This window comes from Sorex fumeus, unplaced genomic scaffold (genome assembly GCF_029834395.1).
Source record: "Sorex fumeus unplaced genomic scaffold, SorFum_2.1 ptg000265l, whole genome shotgun sequence".
Classification (NCBI taxonomy): Eukaryota; Metazoa; Chordata; class Mammalia; order Eulipotyphla; family Soricidae; genus Sorex; species Sorex fumeus.
This window is the reverse complement of record NW_026606322.1, coordinates 4,928,227-4,934,226: the sequence shown is the minus strand read 5'-3', so window position 1 is coordinate 4,934,226 and position 6,000 is coordinate 4,928,227.

Here is a 6,000-nt window from a genome sequence, read left to right as displayed (position 1 = left end):
CCAGAGAGGCAAAAATGTATAGTTGAAGTGACATCTGCACTTGTTTGTCCATTGTAGCACTCTTTACAATAGCCATAATCTGGAAAAAACCTAAGTGCCCCAAAACAGATGACTGGTTAAAGAAACTTTGTTACATCTACATAAGGGAGTACTATGTAGCTGTTAGAAAAGATGAAGTCATGAAATTTACATACAAGTGGTACCACATGAAAGTATCATGCTAAACAAAATGAATCAGAAAGAGAGGGATAGATATAAAAAGATTGCATTTATCTCTGGGACATAAAGTAACAAAATAGGAGATTAATACCCAAGAATAGCTGAGATCAGTACCAGGAGGATTACACCATGGCTTAGAGGCCAGCAGGGCATTCTAGGGGAAAGGGTAGCTCAGATAGAGAAGGGAGCACCAAATAAAGGATGTTTGAAGGATCCTCCCAGGATGGGAGATGCATGTTGAAAATAGACTATGGACCAAACATGATTGCCAATCAATGCCTCTTTTGCAGACCACAACACCCAAAAAGAGAAAGAGAACAAAAGGGAATGCCCTGCCAGAGAGGCAGGGTGGGATGGGGGGGATAGGTGTGGGAGGGATCCTGGTATCCATGGTGGTGGAAAATAGGCACTGGCACTGGTGGAGGGATGGGTATTTGATCATTGTATAATCGAAACCCAAGCCCAAAGATTTGTAAATCTACAACTGTACCTCATGGTGTCTCACTAATAAAAATTAATTAAAAAAATTTATAAGGAAGTTGTTAGCCAAATACAATCTTTTGGTAGTTCTAGAAAATTACTTTGAACAACAATAACAAAAAATAAGATGAGAAACCTTTGCTTAAATCACCTGCATTGTAAACATATGATCACAAGTTCAAATAGCCAGTGGTCTCACGTGGACCCCCAATATAATCAGGAGTGGCTCCCAGCACAGCATTAAGAGTGGCCCCTAAGCACTGTCAGGGATGCAATCCTCCCAAAATGGGATTAAATAAAAGGGATATTATAATTTCTCAAATGAAAACAAGATAGGAGCCATATTTTAAAGCAAAGTCACACAAATCATCTAGATGGGAATTTTAAATGTAATGTTGGGAAGGTAAGCAATAAAATACTAACTCATATTAAGAAACCATTTACAATGTTAATATGATATTAATGGGGTTATATAAGTATGTATGTATTACAAATGCATATTTATGTTTTAAATGATGCCTTTGACATGCTTTAACAATATTCAGCAAACTCAAAAGAGAGTAGATGGTCATGACATAAGATATATCAAGAGATTTTAATATTCCATCATTTGCAGAAAGAATACTTATATTCTTAACTTTTGAAAATAATTTTTCAAGGCTACATTTCATAGTTTGTTCAAGTACTTCAGAGAGACTATATGGATAGTCCTCAGAAAGCTGAATCCTGAAAAATATATTTTCTAATTTTTATTAGTGAAACACCATGAGTTACAGTTGTAGACTTACACATATTTGTGCTTAGGTTTCAGTTACACAATGATCAAATACCCATCGCTCCACCAGTGCCCATTCTCCACCACCACCAGTCCCAGTATCCTTCCCACCCCCCATCCCCCCATTCCACCCTACCACTGTGACAGGGCATTCCCCTCCGCTATCTCTCTCCTCTTGAGTGCTGTGGTGATTGTTTTCTTCATGTCGTTTTCTTCTCTCTCACTAGTTACATATAGGAAAGCCATGGAGTTTTGGGTATTGATTTTATAGCCTGCAACTTCACTATACAGATCTATTGTTTCTAGGAGTTTCTTAGTAGAGGTTTTAGGGTTCTCTAAGTGTAATATCATATCATCTGCGAATAGTGAGAGCTTGATTTCTTCCTTTCCTACTTGGATGCCCTTAATCTCTTTTTCTTGCCCAATCACTATTGCAAGTACTTCCAGTAATATATTGAACAGTAGTGGAGAGAGTGGGCATCCTTTTCTCATCCCTGATCTTAAGGGGAAGGCTCTTAGTTATTCCCCATTGAGGATGATGCTTGCTGTAGGCTTGTGGTAGATGGCATTAACTATATTGAGTAAAGTCCCCTCTATCCCAATTTGGCGAGGGTTTTCATCATAAATGGGTTCTGGATCTTACCAAATGCTCTCTCTGCATTGATATTGATATGATCATATAATTTTTATCTTTTCTTTTGTTGATATGATGGATTATGTTGATTGATTTCCGAATGTTAAAACATCCTTGCATTCCTGGGATGAATCCCTCTTGGTCATGGTGTATGATCTTTTTGATGAGTTGTTAAATTCTATTTGCTAGCATTTTGTTAAGAATCTTTGCATCTGTGTTCATCAGGGATATAGGCCTGTAGTTTTCTTTTTTTGTGGTGTCTTTGTTTCCTTTTGGTATTAGGGAGATATAGTCTTCATAGAAACTGTTTGAGAGGATTTCTGTTTTTCCAATTTCCTGCAAAAGCTTGAGAAGTATTGGTAATAGGTCTTCTTTAAATGTTTGGAAAAATTCACTAGTGAATCCATCTGGACCTGGCTTTTGTTTTGGAGAAGACTTTTGATTACAGTTTAAATTTCCTTGATGTTAATGGGTTTATTCAGGTACTCTAGATCTTCTTGATTCAGCATTGGGAGATGATAGGAATCCAGGAATTTATCCATTTCTTCTAGGTTCTCTTGTTTCATGGCATACAGATTTTCCAAGTAGTCTCTGATGATCTTTTGGATTTCTTTGGTTTCTGTTGTGGTATCCCCCTTCTCATTTCTGATTCGGTTTATTAGGGTTCTCTCTCTCTTTTTCTTTGTGAGTGTTGCTAGTGGTTTTTCTATCTTGTTTATTTTCTCGAAGAACCAGCTCTTGGTTTCATTGATCTTTCGGATTGTTTCTTTGGTTTCCATGTCATTGATTTCTGCTCTAAGTTTTATGATCTCTTTCCTTCTGCCTGAATTAGGCTCTTTCTGTTGATCCTTTTCTAAGTTCTTGAGTTGTGAGGTCAAGTTGTTTATGTGCATCCTTTCTACAGACCTAAGATATGCTTGCAGAGCTATAAATTTTCCCCTTAATACGGCTTTTGCTGCATCCCATAGGTTCTGGTAGCTCGTGTCTTCATTCTCATTTGTTTCCAGGTATCTTTTGATTTTGTCCTTGACTTCCTTCCTGATCCATTCGTTGCTCAGCATTGAGTTGTTTAGTTTCCAGGTGTTTGATTTGGTTCTCCGTGTCTGTGTGTGATTCATTTCTATTCTCAGTGCATCATGGTCTGAAAAGATTTTTGGTAGTATTTCCATCTTCCTGATTCTACTGAGGTATGTTTTGTGGCCTACCACATGGTCTATTTTGGAAAATGTTCCATGCACACTGGAGAAGAATGTGTATTCTTTCTTTTTGGGGTGTAAAGCCCTGTACAGGTCTGTAAGTCCTTTCTCTTCTATTTCTTCTTTCAAAGCCAATGTTTCCTTGCTGAGTTTTGTTCTTGTTGATCTATCCAGAGGTGATAGGGCAATGTTGAAGTCTCCAGCTACTATTGTTTTGCTATCAATGTCCTCCTTGAAATCTTTTAGCAGTTGTTTTAAATATTTAGCTGTTCCCTCGTTAGGTGCGTATACATTTAAGAGTGTGATTTCTTTCTGTTGTACGTATCCCTTGATGAAGAGAAAGTGGCCTTCACTGTCCTTTCTAATCTTTTTCAACGTGAAATTAATGTTGTCGTATACTAGTATGGCCATCCCAGCTTTTTTGAGGAAGTTGTTTGCTTGCAGGATTGTTTTCCATCCTTTTACTTCGAGTCTGTTTTTGCTCTGATTGTTCAGATGAGTTTCTTGCAGGCAGCAGAATGTTGGTTTCTTTTTTCTGTATCCATTTTGCCACTCTGTGTCTCTTGATTGGTGCATTTAGGTCATTGACATTAAGGAAAATTATTGTCATGGGATTTTGTGCCATGTTTCTGTGGGGGCTAGTTGTGTTTCTAAGTGTTTTCCTTCTTATCCTACAGGAGCCCCTTTAACCCTTCCTTTAGTTTTAGTTTTGCATCTATGAAGTTCCTGAGCTGTTGTTTATCTACAAAATGGTGTATAGTTCCATCGAGTTTGAGTGAGAGTTTAGAAGGATAAAGTATTCTTGGGGAGGCATACATTTCATTGTGTTTTTTCACTTTATCCCGCCATTGCCTTTGGGCTTGGAGGGTTTCCTCTGATAGGTCTGCTGTAAATATAAGGGGTGCTCCTTTGAATGTGATTTCCTTCTTTGACCTTGCTGCTTGTAGTATTGTGTCTCTGTCCACAGCATCCATTAGTCTGACTATGATTTGTCTTGGAGTGTTTTAGGGTCTCTTTTTTCTGGCACTCTTCTGGCTCCTTGGATCTGTATGTCTGCATTCTTTAACTCTGGGAACTTTTCAGCAATGATTTCTTTGACTGTGGCTTTTTCATTGGGGTTGCCTCCCTGCCCTTCTGGTACTCCAATGATTCTAATGTTGTTCCTCTTGGTGTCATCCCCTAGGTTTCTGATTCTCCTAAAAGCCATTTTGAGATCTTTTTCCATTGCTTGTTTTTCCCTATGGGACTTCTGTTGCTCATCTTCAAGCTCACTGATCCTCTCTTCAGCTGCACTTATCCTATTGCTAAGAACAATTACTGAGTTTTTAATTACATCTACCGAGTCCTTTATCTGTGACACTTCTTTCTGTAGCTTTTTTGTTTCTGCTTTCATTTCTTCCTGTATTTTCTCGACTAATCTTTCTATTGTTTCTTTCACTTCTTCTCTTAGTTTTCTGGCTATCTCTTCCATTGATTCTTTGAGTAGGTCCTTGAGCGTCCTCTGCATTTCGTCCCGGAGTTCTTTATCGGAGAGAGCATATTTGTATGTGACCCCGGTTGAGGGTTTGGGAATCTTTTCTTCGTCTTCACCTTGTAGTGGAGATTTGCGTTGTTTCTTCATGTTGTTTTGTTTGTCTAGTGGTAAAACCCTGGAATTCACCAGCACTGTTCACTCTTATTGTGGGAAAGGGTTCTGGATAAGGCGGATCGCTGATGGACACCCTTCTCTGTTTCTAGGGTCTGAGGATCTTTTCTGGCATTTTTTCTCTGGCTTATGACGGGCATCTAGTGATGGTTTGTAGGTGTTCTATACAGCTTCTGTTGCGTATTGGTCTTGGTTAGACTTGGAGAAGGCCAGTGGGTTATTATTGTATTGTAATGTAGGGGGCTAGAAATTTTTCCCAAAGAATTAGATGGCAAGGGCTGGGGTGAGGGTCCAGAGTGCTGGGGGTGGGAAATATAACTGTGGCCACGTAAGCATTTGCCACCCTGGAGAAGGCCACGCCCACTTGCACTGGAGACCACCCCCCTACAGTAATGACCACGCTCCCAGCCAGTCCATATGCTAGTCCACAGACCTGTTGTGGGAGAGGTTGCGATTACATGAACCTGTGCTCCCTGCGGAAGCAGCTTGAGCTGGTGGAGGGCCCCCTGCCGGGGGGAGGCGGTGGCGGCTGGGTTTCTGGGTCACGAGTTGACTTGGGGTGGTGGGTGGGTGCCAGCAGTACCTGTTGTGGGGGCAGCGATTACATGGACCTGGGCTCCGAAAAATATTCTTAAAACAACTTATTTTCTTATCCAAAACTCTCTTTCCTTATAACCTATATACACAAATACAATAAGCAATAAACAATAAAGCAAAATATCCTTTTTGCTTACATATTCCCAAAAGATTTACTCTCTTTTGCCCTGTATTGTTATGGAAGCCAAAATTTTCAGGTAAAAATTTCTTTGTTAGTCAGTGTTGCTAAGTCAGGGTGTGTAACAAATAGCCTCCCTGACCCCACTTCTCTGCCAGCTTCAATGGCTCACAATTACTGATATTTATTTTCCATGCCAATCATAGGAAGAAGGAGGAAGAGAGCGGCTTGGAACGCCTTCAAGAGCGTTGAAGAAATAACTAAGAGGACAAAGAACCTCCAGCTCCGGGTGCATCTCTTCGATTCCACTGTTCTTCCTGCATTAACATATGCCTC